This window comes from Anguilla rostrata, chromosome 11 (assembly GCF_018555375.3).
Source record: "Anguilla rostrata isolate EN2019 chromosome 11, ASM1855537v3, whole genome shotgun sequence".
Classification (NCBI taxonomy): Eukaryota; Metazoa; Chordata; class Actinopteri; order Anguilliformes; family Anguillidae; genus Anguilla; species Anguilla rostrata.
The window spans coordinates 6,033,594-6,046,732 of NC_057943.1; the positions used below are offsets into that span (position 1 = coordinate 6,033,594).

Below are 13,139 nucleotides of genomic sequence, written 5' to 3' on the forward strand. Positions count from 1 at the left end.
ATGTTCACCGTGTGGACTGGACCTAACGTGTTCATGGCTATGAATAACTGTACAAAATAGGGTACAAAAAGTATTGTACCCTATCGGACCTGTGTTTCCTAGTTGTTCCAATGACCTTTGGTACGCACTTATTTTAAGTCGCTTTGGATAAAAGCGTCTGCCAAATAAATGTAATGTAATGGAAAGAGTCAGGCCTTTGTTTAAAGACTTATTCTACAGACTTATTCCACCGGAGCTACAAGATGGCTGCTGAAAGGACCCGACTGAGCACAGTATCGATCGCTACTTCTGATGTGAAATACTTTTTTTTTTTTTTTTTTGCCGTTTTTCACACATTTCCTCCCCAATTTTAGTGGTTATACCAATTCCCCGTGTGAATCACGGTCCTGGTCGATGCGCTATCCTCTGTTGGTCTGGGGCTTCTGATGTAAAATATTTAAAGGGTGTTTGGGTGCTAAATTCTACTGAAAAGGGATCAAACTTATTCACAGACCACTAGGAAGCAAATAAAAAAAGAAATTATATTTGAACACAATGTTCAGCTCCTGTATCTGCACTGTAAAATGTCCAGTGTTAACTGAACTCTAACTCCAATAGGGACCACATGTACTCTGTAAGAGTTAATTTAACACTGAACTATTTACTGTGCTGAAGATTCGATTATAGGACTCACTGAGACATGCATCGGTACTTGTAAGTTCTACTACATTTTGAAGGTGACTCTTTTTGACACATCTATTTAAGTGGACTGTATGTGTGTGTGTGTGTGTGTGTGTGTTGGGGGGGGGGGGGTGTATGTGTAGGCTATATACAGGTATGTATTGGATATATACATAGAATATATACCAAGCTTCTATGCATAGTTGCATGGATAGGTTGTGTGAATAAACTTATTGTATTAACCTGTACAGCATTGTACAGAAGCACCGGAGTATAACTTTTGATAATAGTTATAGTTGTCTCTTAGGGACGTGATCGCGCTCACGTTATCGACACGATCGATTATGTCAGTCATATGAATAGAGGGGTTATTGGGGGGGGGATCAGCGCAGTCGTTGTTTCACCAAAACGCCGCCTACTGCCCATTTCAATTGCATTCCAATAGGCGGGGCTGGTGACGCCGCCTATTCCTGAATGGGACTCCAGGAGCACCAATGTTTAGTGCCCCAAGTGCACTTTACAGTGGGAGTTCTCGGTATACCAAAAGTACCAGCAAAAGTTTCGAAAATGGATTTTCTTGGGATTAAATGCTATTTCTTTTTATTCGTATTTATTAACAGTGTATTTATTAGCGAACAGACCAAAGAGGGTAAGTACAATCGTTGTTTAATTACAAAAAAGTGCCTTTTGGAACTTATATCCACGTTCTTGCTACCTCACATGTTCGTAGAAATATACGGAGGAAGGACTAAAATGGTTGCGTAGTATGCTCTGTATATGTAAATCCATTACTAAATGAAAACTGAAAATTGAACTTTGTAGACATGACAAAATCTTTATTTTTCCCTATTTTCTTTACTTACTAAATTCAAATTGTAAGACAACATGAATCTCGTCTAGTTTAGTGCATTATCGAATGCATGTGCGGGGATGAACACAATTCGCACCCCTCTATATTTCACTCGTATTACTGAAGATCGGGTAAAAAAACATTAGAAGTTAAAATGTTCGTAAATAATCTGGTTATGGACACAAAAGATGGCTACTCGGGAAAATAATCAGGTATTTAACGTTTAGCAGGTGTTGCTTTTTAAAATGAGTAGTTCTTATTGAACTATTCAAAAATTCCCACAGCAGGCTACTACTGAATACGAAAGAAAAGGCAAAAGGCAAATTATAACATATATTTGTAGGCGAATCGGTTATTGCTGTACCGACAACATTGTAACAAATGCATACAGACGGGCTACTCTCCCAGGATTGCAGCTTTGAGCCATGGATAGTGGTAAAACTTCATTTCAACAAACGGACGCTCATAGAGTCATGATAAAACATGCCCAAGTTTCGTCAGTAGCCTATTTCCACTCACAGCGCAGGCACGCGCGCGCAAACACTTAAAAACATTTAAATGTACTATTTTTAAGAGCAACAACTTTACATGGGCCATATCATTGCCGCACCAGTCTCAGCTTTGACACAATAAAAAATGAACCCAATTTCACGTGTTAGCTCAGTCGGCTAACGACCGACTATGGTTCATTACATTGCATTGATCTGTCGCGCGCACCCAACGCGTGTCTCCTTTCAAAGCATTTCACAGAACCGTTCCGCCGTCTCTCGCGGAGTGTAATAAATACATTAAACACATTAGCGACATTGTAGGAAAGAGGGATTCGATCGTTGCTTATGTTAAAATGATAGCGATACGCAGTAATTACAGATGAAATCGGAGAATCTGTTTTACTTGCTGAGCGGTTTATTAGTCGAGCAAGCAAGGGCTTTAATTCTGGTGGAGGTCCTTATTTTTTGCAGGCGGACGAAAGGGCCCCTATATATTTAGCGTGAAAATGGATTTAGTTCTCTCTCCTTTAATCATCTTGTATTACGTGATCCAAATAAATGTCTGCAGCACAACAATATTATGCCATAGCATGTAATGAATAGGCTACGTTTTTAAAGGATCTTTTTTGCTGGTGGTTTACAAAGCACAAAAGGTTGAGCTTACCGACTTGGTTTACACTGGCAGCTTGCATTTTTACTTTGAGTTTTCAAGTAGCCAAAACCATATGCTACGGCTTTAACGCCAAAGCCATGGCTTTAAACGTGTAACTAGTATTATTACAATCATCGTGTCTTTTCGAGGAAATGTGATGATTGCAACATTTTGTTGACTGTTTTGATGTGGTTTCTGTATGACCTAGCATGGACGATAGGGTACGACGTAACTTGATGCTGAGGATTTCTATGTCCAGAATTCAGATAAACAAAATTATCTTTTCTTTTGCTCACAGAGGTCCTGCTAGACATGAGGGCCGCACGAGGGGAGCTGGGGTGGCTTACATCCCCTTATAACGACGGGGTAAGTGTCACACACAGCGAATCCGACTCCGATACAGTGCTTTTCACTCTAATAGAGTATACATCTGGCGCCTGCTGGACTCATAAAAGTTGTCTGAGTTGATTAAATGTGATGACGTGGGACCGGTCTCATTTACCTTGCCATGTTTTATTTGTCCTGTATTTGCTGCTCGCTGTAAGTTCTGTAAAAAAAAAACATAAACTCGGGTAAAATGTTGGGCTGAGTGTAGGCAAATTTTTTTTACTTCATACTATTGTGAGACCAATATATTTGCTGAGCGCCTGACGAGTCCAACCACACACTTTCCATTGGATTCAGTTATCAAACACCCCTTCTCGCTTTTACTGTTGTCAGTCTGATGGTAATTGCTTTGTAGATAAATACAACGATCTCTGCTTGGCTCCATGTATCTTCAATGTGGTTATCTGTTATCTAAAAGTGTTACTCCAAACATTATTAATATGCGTTTTTCATTGGTGAAGTGGACATTGTAGAAATACAGATGTTCATATTTTGAAATGGGCGATCTGATGGCTCTCGTGGGTGTACTTTAACGGAAAATAATGGCAGTTGTTCAGGTGCTGGGTTTCATCGCAGGGCATGACTGGACCGCTGTATGGGAAGACTGGGGCAAATTGCAGCTTGCTGAGTTTGGAATACTTGTGGTTTCATGTGGTTGAAGCTCTGTCTTTAAAACGGCACAGCCAAGGGTGTAATTAACATTTAAAGTTAGGAGTAAATGCTGCATCTTGCGAGATGTTATTTTAATGATGTACCTCGTACGGCCGGTTTCGTAGAGAAGGGTAAATATTTAAAGACGTAAAGATTTATTGTCATATTATTTAAATAAACGTCCCTTTAGTTTGTTCTCTGGCCGTATGCATGATATTCACATTTATTTATGTATTAGCAGAAGAACCATATCATTACAATCAGCGGCGCTATTTAAATTTTTCTTCTTCTCGCTGACCTCTCTATCATTTGGTTTTGGAAACTTGGATAAGTAGCAGCCAGTTGGGATTATTGTGAAAGTACACTGTAATTTTATTGAGTATGATCTCTGTTTATTCTTAACTGCCGTTCTTCCGTGGCTGCTTCCATTTGTCCTGGTCGAAGGTTGAGAGCAGTGGCCCGCTTGAAACTTTTTGAAAAGACGGCCCTCTGGGAACTCTCAGCACTGTCAATATTGACTGGAGTTGCGAGCACGTACCGAAGTGCTCTGCGGAACAGAAGGAAACAGGCTCTTAAGCTGTGTGCTAGTACCCAGGAAGAGAGTTGTGAGAGTTGTACAGAAGCTCAGCAGAGAGATCGGTCTTAAATTTCAAGTTTTATCAGTGGTTTCTGTTTTGTTCACCTTTTAGACTTGCTTTTACTCAAAACGGGGTTATCTCTGATGTGATGGTATGAGGAAAATTTTGAGAAAAAAAAAAAAAATCAAACCATGTGGACTTATTGGTTCATTTGAAAGTTGAGGATTTCTCTGCAGTATTAGTGTCACAACAGTGTTTTTTCTTCTTTTAAGCAGTAGTGAAATTGACCTAATGCCTGGTCCACCCAGATCAGGGGTGTCAAACTTAATCCCAAGGGGGCCGCTGTGTCTGCGGATTTTTGTGTGTTCCTTTCAATCAGCTGCCACTTAAGGCCTTGAGAACAAGGTGTGCTCCTCAGCCAATCAATAACTTTAAATGACACACTTGTGCTGAGAACATCCCAAAAACCAGCTGGCCCTCCCGGACCGTGACCCCCCCCCCCCAGGGCTGGAGTTTGACACCTGTGACCTTGATGCACCTTGACATTTTACACTTAACAGATGTCCACACATGTTTCACGCTTCCTATCTGACACAATCACATTTGCCTCTTTGCCACATAGTTTTTTTTAAATGTGCATAAAGTAATAAGAATGGGGACATTCTTATAATTTGTTATGACAGATATTGAGATTCATTTTGCAAACAGTTGAGCGCACAAGTCTCGTTCCTTGCTGCTGAAATTTGGGTGGGGGGTTGTGGGGTCGGGGGATGGGAGGTCTTCATGTGTTCCTTTCATGCTAGCTTTACTTGTTGCTGTTTTTACTGCCCTGCTTTTAAAGTGCTCTTATTAAACCCTTTTAAAAGCCAGTGTGAGGATTTTAAGCGCCGTGTGTGTGTTTTACGCCGCCATTCGCTCCTGGTTGCGTGCGCGCGACGGCTAGCGTCTGTTCCCCCCCCCCCCCCACGTGTGCCGGCGCGCGTTGGGAGGCCCACCCACTGAACCCCCATTCCGCACTGTAACTCGGGAGTGCTTTTTCAGCGCACTAATGCTCGCACACACACACACACACACACACACACACATACGCGTGCGCTAGGGGCTTCACCGGACGTGCTTCTGTAGGAGCGGGAACTGGAGCAGCGGCGGCAGCAGCAGCAGCAGCGCTAGCTCTGACGCGGTTTGCATAAGGCTGTGAATTACAGTCGGCACTGACGCGGTTTCCATACGGCTGCGAAATACTGGAACCACAATGAGAGCAGCAGGTGGCAGATGCCTGCGGCCTACGAAGACCTGTAATGTCTGCGTTCAGAGAGGCATTAAAAAACGAACGATAGCCCTCTGTCTGCGTTCCGTACGCAACATCTTCGGCCCTCCGCTTCCTTAACTGCAAAATGGCTGCTCTTGCTTGCCTTCCTTTTCTCTAATGGAGTGTTAGAACCCCTTTTCATTCACTCTGTTACGGTCTGACCATAGACCAGGTGGTAACATGGCGGTCTCTCTCTCTCCCTCTCTCCCTCTCCCTCTCACTCCCTCTCTCCCTCTCCCTCTCACTCTCTCTCTCTCCCTCTCCCCCTCTCTCTCTCTCTCTCTATCACTCTCTCTCCCTCCCTGTGCCCGCAGTGGGAGATCACCCAGCGGGTGGTGAACGGCTCCCAGCTCTACACCTACTCGGTGTGCAAGGTGGAGGGGGGCGAGCAGGACAACTGGCTGCGCACCACCTTCATCCAGCGGCCGGCGGCGGCGGCGCGCGTCTCCGTGGAGATGGGCTTCGTGGTGCGCGACTGCGGCTCCTTCGACGGCGCCTCGCTCACCTGCAAGGAGACCTTCAACCTGCACTACGCCGAGGCCGACGCCGACGTGGGCACCAGCTTCCACAAGACGCAGTTCCGCAAGGTGGCCACCATCGCGCCCGACGAGGTGACGGCCGACGCAGAGCTGCGGGTCAACGCCGAGACGCGGACGGTGGGCCCGCTGTCGCAGAAGGGCTTCTACCTGGCCTTCCAGGACATCGGCGCCTGCGTGGCGCTCCTGTCCGTGCGCGTGTACTACAAGGTGTGCCCCGCCACCGTGCAGAGCCTGGCCGCCTTCCCCGAGACCGCGGCCGGGGGCGGGGCCGGAGTGGGCGGAGTGGGCGGCGGCGGCGGCGGCGCGGGCGGCGTGGAGAGCCAGGCCCTGCGCGAGGTCGCCGGGGCGTGCGTGGAGAACGCCGTCAGCCAGGACAGGCCGCGCATCTACTGCACCGTGGACGGCGAGTGGGTGGTGCCCGTGGGCCAGTGCCAGTGCAAACCCGGGTTCGAGGCCATCGGCGATGCTTGCCAAGGTAGGAGAGGGTCTTGGGTCCTTGTTTACTGCGCGGTGGATGGGGGAGTTGGGGCGGTGCCCGTGGGTCAGTGCCAGTGCAGACTGGGGTTCGAGGCCGTTGGTGAATCTTGGGTCCATGTTGCAGTCGGCCGCCAGGCTGTGTCAGTCGTGAGCTTGTCTGTCTGTTCTAGCGTCATCGATACAGGCTGTAAGGGGGGGGGGCTGCCTGACTTGATCCTGCAAATCTTAAAGTGGCGTATGAAAATATTGTGCTGTATGAAAATTGATTCGGAAAGGGTGATGACTAAGGCTTACGTTTTGTAGACGGTTAAAAGAATTCCCCGAAGTTTTGGGGGGAAATGGAGGAGACCCGATCTTATTTTCCTGACAAAGTAGCCGCATTTGAGTAATGTGTAATGTGACATTGTGTTCTTCTGAGCGTGACAGTGCTGCGTTCGCGTGCCGTCGACAAGCTGTGAAGGTGGTTAAAGTGGAATCGAACCTGCAACCTTTATGTTACGAGGCCAGTGTCCTCAGCCATTATGCTGCGCCACCGCCCCTGAGGGAAACCATACCCAGTGCTGTTCCTCATTAGCTTTCCTTGCACTGTTAAGGCTTTTTTTGGGCATGCCCCCGACATGTCCTCTGCCTCGCCTCGCCTCGCTCTCGTGGTACATGAGAGCTCAGGGCTCGACATCGGTGCGCTGCGCGTGATTCTAGTGCTGGGGCGTGTTGAGGCCCGTCAGGAGCTGTTCCCGCTGCAGCTGGAGCTGCGTCTGAGTGCAGCAGCGTTTACCTGCAGCTGGCTTGTCCTGCTGAGACGAGTAGCAGAAAGCATGCATGCTCATGCGAATACACACACACACTGTCTCACTCTTTCTCACACACACACACACACACACACACACACACTGTCTCTCTTTCGCAAACTCTCTCCCTCTCTCACACACACACACGCACACTCTCCCCCCCTCTCACACCCACACACACAAACGCACGCACAGGCAGATGTAAACACACACATGCTAGCGATCCACTCTACGCTAATGCTTGAGTTTCGTGTGAAAGCCTCTCAGACACTCATAGAATGAGTAGCACCCCAACCCCCCTCACCATGCCATGCGCAATATTACCTTTCAGTGAGAGAGTGAGAGAGTGAGTGAAGTGGAGAGAGTGTGAGTGAGAGAGTGAGAGACAGCTGGGCTATGCAGAGAGTGAGGAGCAGTGGCTTTATGCCGGGGGTTACTGGTGTGTTCTTTGCCCTTGTGCATTCCAGCTGGCTTTATTGGGGAGCCTCAGAGCTTATACAGGGCTAAGGGGTTCCATAGGGAGCAGCCCAGTGTAACACCAGCACTACTACAGCTCAGAGGGGCTCAGGAAGGAGAGAGAGAGAGAGAGAGACAGACACAGACACAGACAGAGACAGAGAGAGAGTTCAGACAGTCCTGGAGTCAGTGGAGGAATGATATGAAAAAGGAAATATACAATGTAAATGCTATGTAAAAGTTGTGCAAGTCGCTCTGGATAAGAGCGTCTGCTAAATGCCTGTAATGTAATAAACGGGCACAGCGCTGCAAAAAAAACAAAAAACCCTTGGGAGTTTAGTCTTATATTTAAACTTAAAATCTTATTTCTGTTACATTTTTTTTTCTAAATAAGACTAAAAGATTTGCCAGTGGGGTAAGACAGTTTCACTTGACAAGCATAAACTTAAGACTTAAGAGAAAAAACGGTTTTAAGTTCTCATTACAAGACTGAAACACTTGTCACGACAGGTTTTTTTTTTGTCTTTTTTTTTGGTGCAGTGAGGTAACGCAGGTACAGATGTGTAGCCCCCGCTTCTGGTGACTCACCGCCAGCGCTGACACATTTAAGCGTTGCCGTGCAACACCCTTCCTTGCGGGCGCTTTCGGAGTTACACAACCGCGCGCGACGCTACGCGTAAGGAGCTGGCGGCACGTGACGCGCGCCAAAGAAACGCTTATGCTTACGGGCGACCGCGCCGACGGCCATTTTCTGCGCCTCGCTCCCTCACACACAGCTAGCGGCACATGCCCCGTCGCTACGGTTCGAAACCACAGCCACAGGCACATACCAAAAAAATTCAGTTGGCGACTTGAATATTCCAGTTTTTTTTATTTTTTTTATGAATGTGTGTAGCTTTGTGACTTGGCTTGAGATAATACCCAGCTCTACAAATGCATTATATGTTTGTAGAAGTGTGATCTGTGTAAGTCGCTTTGGCTAAGATTGTTTGCTAAATGCCAAAATTTAATGTCATATATAATAACACTGTAATCTATCAATATAAACCTTATCTGTGTGTGCAAATAAGCCCAATTGTTGTAGCGAAAAAAACAACACTCCCAGGACATAGTTGTTTGACTCATTACTAATCTTGGTGTAACCAGGCCAGTGTGCTTTTGCATATTGACTACCAGTGAGGGCAACATCCTGTGGCTTGTGAGTTAAGCCCGACGGCTTCAGCACTGGGTCTGCTGTGTCCTCCCCCTGGGTTCGGGTTCGGGTTGGGGTTAGAACTGATACCACGCCGTTAGTGAGGAACCGAGCCAGCGGGACGGTTGAGGGTGCAGTCCTCAAACTGCCCCGGTGTGACTCCGGGTGACAGGTGTGGTCGTATCCTGACCGTCGCCGAGGCGACGGCTTTCCTTTAATGTTTTACAGCCGGACTGGGGGGACAAAGTCGAGAACGTGGCCCCACAAGGCCCGGGAGATTAGAGCGAGTGGGTAGAGTGAGAATGTGTATTGAGGGAGGGAGGGAGAGAGATAGGTTGGGAGAGAGGAGTGAGAGAGAGAGAGAGGGAGAGGGAGGGAGAGGGAGAGAGAGGGTGAGAGAGAGAGAGCATTTTGAATTGAATTGAATTGAGCGAGAGAGAGAGGGGTTAAAGATAGATTTGGGCATTGGTGTTTCCTTTGAAGGGTTACTCTGTTCAGTTAGGAGACAGGGGTCTTGCTATGCGCTAATGGCCTGTTGCGAGCCTGTGGGTCAGTGCTATGGGTGACTCAGTGACTTGACGGCTGTGCTGGTGTGGTGGGTGGTGAGTGAGTAGCCGGGCGGTAATGGACTTGGGCGTGCGTTTATGAGGCATATAAGTGCTGGCTTTTCTCCATTTACCCCTCTCTCTCTCTCTCTTCTCCTCCTTCTCCTCCCCCCCCCTCAATCGCTCCTCTCTTTTTAGCTCTGAGATAGTCTCTCTCTCTATCCTCTGCTATGTTCTGATACCACAATTCTCACATCTGGGGAAAAAAAAAAAAAAAACAAACTCCCAGAAATCAGCTGCTGTGTTGGCACCGTTATTCGACGTCTACATTTTGCTTTTTGGCCGCTTCGGTGGGGTCTGGATTTTTGCGCTTCTAGTAAAACATCAACCGTCCCTTTTCACACAGGCCTAGTGGAACTATTTAGGAAACTGTTCTGCATAGAAACTGCGTTCATTACCGTGTAAATTAACATGGATTCGTTCAACCCGGCGTTTGTCTCTGGAAGGTGACTCGATGCTGGGAGGTCTAGAAGAACACTTAAAAACTCTAAATTCCGCTTGAATGGGAGGGTCATAGTTACGGTTAAAATATGAAATTGCAGGAAGTGGGAAGGAAGGGAAATTGTTACTTGTACAAGAAAATCTGAGGGAGACACTGCCTTTAAACGCGTCTGACGTCTGTCAGCTGTGAGCGAGGTGTCATAGCCTAAATATGACAGGATTAGACCTACGGAAGACTGTACTATACCAGTGAGGGCATGTTTTAGTGTAAGGATGGAATGGACAACGAGGGGCCTGTATGCTAGAAACATTTCGTGATGTCAGATATTTCCTCACGTATGTTTTCTCGAAGTCCTCTTAAGATCACGAGAACAGAAAAAAACACGTTCTGCCTCTTTTATTAGTATTTAAACAAGTATTACTAAATATTTGCCGTGAGTTACCGTGACTTCCAATCTAATAAGTCAACAGGAATAGAACGGCCCCCCCCCCTTGCTTGACTTTGCCACTGAAGGTTGAAGGAAAGGCACTCTGTGGTTAGATTGCATTTGAGCCATACTCTGTAAGATGTCTGTATGCGCTGGCCCCTGGATAAAGTTACTACAGGCATGAGATTGAGTGAGACAGACAGGGGGAATGAGGCAAGGAACGGTAGAACGAATGGAGGGTCAAAGGTATGGGGGCCACAAGAAAATTTATAGTACACTCAAAAAAAAAAGAAAGAAAAAACAAGGTTCTTGCCTTCATAGGGAAACTTTATGTTCAGTTCATTATGGAACCCTGTATGGTCAGTGTGAAAAGTTTGAGAGCTCCCAGACCAACCGTTTTGCCCGACAAAGAACGCTTGAGCTAGCTAGGGTTCCTAGTCTATGGAGTCTCGGAGGAGCCTTTTGGAACCAATTTTTTTTTTTCCTTGTGGAGTGTAGAGTAGGAGGAATTAATGAATATGGCATTTGTAAGTGATCAGATTTCTTTATTGTTTCGTGACTCACTCTTCCTTTTACTCCAGGTTCTCATTTACCGAGAATTCCTGACTAAGAGGCTGGAAAAATGCCTGACGTAATAATAACGAGCTTTGCGCGCTAAAAAGGTAAATCTTTTACTCTAATTTTCGCGTAACTTCCCTCCGGGGTTTTCTGCGAGCTTTGGCCTTAAATGCAGCTGGAGTGGAAACTGCACTGCACTAATGACACAAACTACCGCTAGCTAGCTTGATGGCTGAACCGCACCACTGTGCTGTCCGGAGGGCATTGACTCGATGGAAAAACCGAGACTTTAAATAGTAGTACTTGAAATAATGTCAGTTTCATAGCAAGTCTTTTGTTTAATTTCGTTTGGCGAATTGGGGCTTGCAGGTGTGTATTTATGAATTCTGGAGCACAGGAACAGGAGAGGATGATGTGTGTAAACGGACGGATTCTTTAAACATGTGGAGGGCTTAGCCATCAGATCATCAGGAAGAATTTTCCTTGATTCCTGGATTTTGGATGTGATTTGTAGTTGTTCCAATGACCTTTTTGTTATGCACTTATTGTACGTCGCTTTGGATGAAAGCCTCTGCCAAACAAATGTAATGCAATGATTCCAGTGCATTTGGGGGAGGTGGGGCTGGGCGGTGGAGGGGGGGGGGGGCAGTTTGAAAGATGGGTCGTGTAGCGGCGTCGTGTTTGAGCGAGCGAGGCTAAGTACACAGGCGCTGAAATGTGTCACCTTCGTACCTACCGCCAAATTCCTTCTCAGGGCTCAGGAATTCTGTGGGTGGATACTAGGGTGAAGAAGGGAGTGTCAGGAGGTAATTCAGAAAGGGCAAAAGTGGAGTAGAGATAAAAACTAAGGTAGAGAATGAGCGGGGGGGTGGGGGGGGATTTACTGATTTTTGGGTGTGCCCCTCCAAGTTTGCGTTTGCTTCAAAATTTGATTTGAGCAGTTTTTCATTAGAGATCACACCCGTGAACAAAATGATAAATGCTTTCAGGCTGACCTATACAGCATTGGCTTGTAACATATTCAAATACCTCTCAGTTTATCTGGACTTACTCTTTCCCTCAGTGTCAGTGTCAGTAAAATAGTCATTTACTTAATGAGGTCTGAGATATTAGAATTAAAGGAATGTTTCAGTGGATGATACAGTAGCTTTGATATATCCACTGTTTACATTGCTTATCTTATAAAAGTTTTATTCTGCATCTTTGTGAATTTTAACATGGTTCAAAACGTGAGACGTTTAAGACCTTGTAGTAAAAAATAACATTAAAGTTACTAATTTAACATGGAAAAAATGTTAAAGCTCTAATGTTAAAGCTTAAATTGGGAGCAAATCTAGATCAGCTATAGTATGCTGTTATCAGTGAATAATGTTAACTTATGCTCTTGTTTCTCATCACGGGTGATTCTTAGTTTTTTAATCATGGCAAACACCAGAGGTCTGTCCATAGTCTTGTTAAAGAGAAGAGAAGCCTGCAGGGTTGTGATTTCGGGTCGGCCATCTTGTTTTTCCCCCCGGGGCCACTGGGCCACAGTGAGGAAATGAGGAAAGGTGGCCTTAGATCTGAGCGGCGGTGGCAGGACGTGCCGAGGATGCAGGAGCGAGGTCCCTGACCCGCGGCAGCGCGAAGGAATGCTGCACCTGAAGCGGAAGCCGCCTGGCACTCGCGGATCCGGAAGATTCCACTGCCGTCATGCCCGAGAAATGCTGCTGTAATCTGCAACCTCCTGAGACACCATTGTCCGTCAGAAAGGAATGAAATGTTTTTTTTCTTTTCTTCAAAAACTTCATTGGAAATAAAACGGGTAAAAAATATATATATATTTTAAAACTTTCATTCGCAGCGTCTTACTGCAGAATTTTTCTCGTAATGAATTTCAGTGGCGGAGATTTGTCTCAGATTCTTCGTTTCGTTTGGACATTCCAGCAGAAGTCCTTCGATCTTCGTTCCGTTTCTCTATGACTTTTAGAATACAACAGAACAAACTATCTGTAAATGTCTAGAGGAGACTTCATTTTTAGATTCCTTTTTTCTGTGGGGGGGAAAGCCAATCAAATCAGGTCTTTTCAGGATGTGT

At 46.1% G+C, this 13,139-nt stretch overlaps 1 pseudogene; it reads left to right on the plus strand.

Annotated features, from left to right (window-relative positions):
* Positions 1–1,127: 1,127 nt before the first annotated feature.
* LOC135235328 (ephrin type-A receptor 2-like) overlaps positions 1,128–13,139 on the plus strand; it is a 37,645-nt pseudogene continuing 25,633 nt past the window's right edge.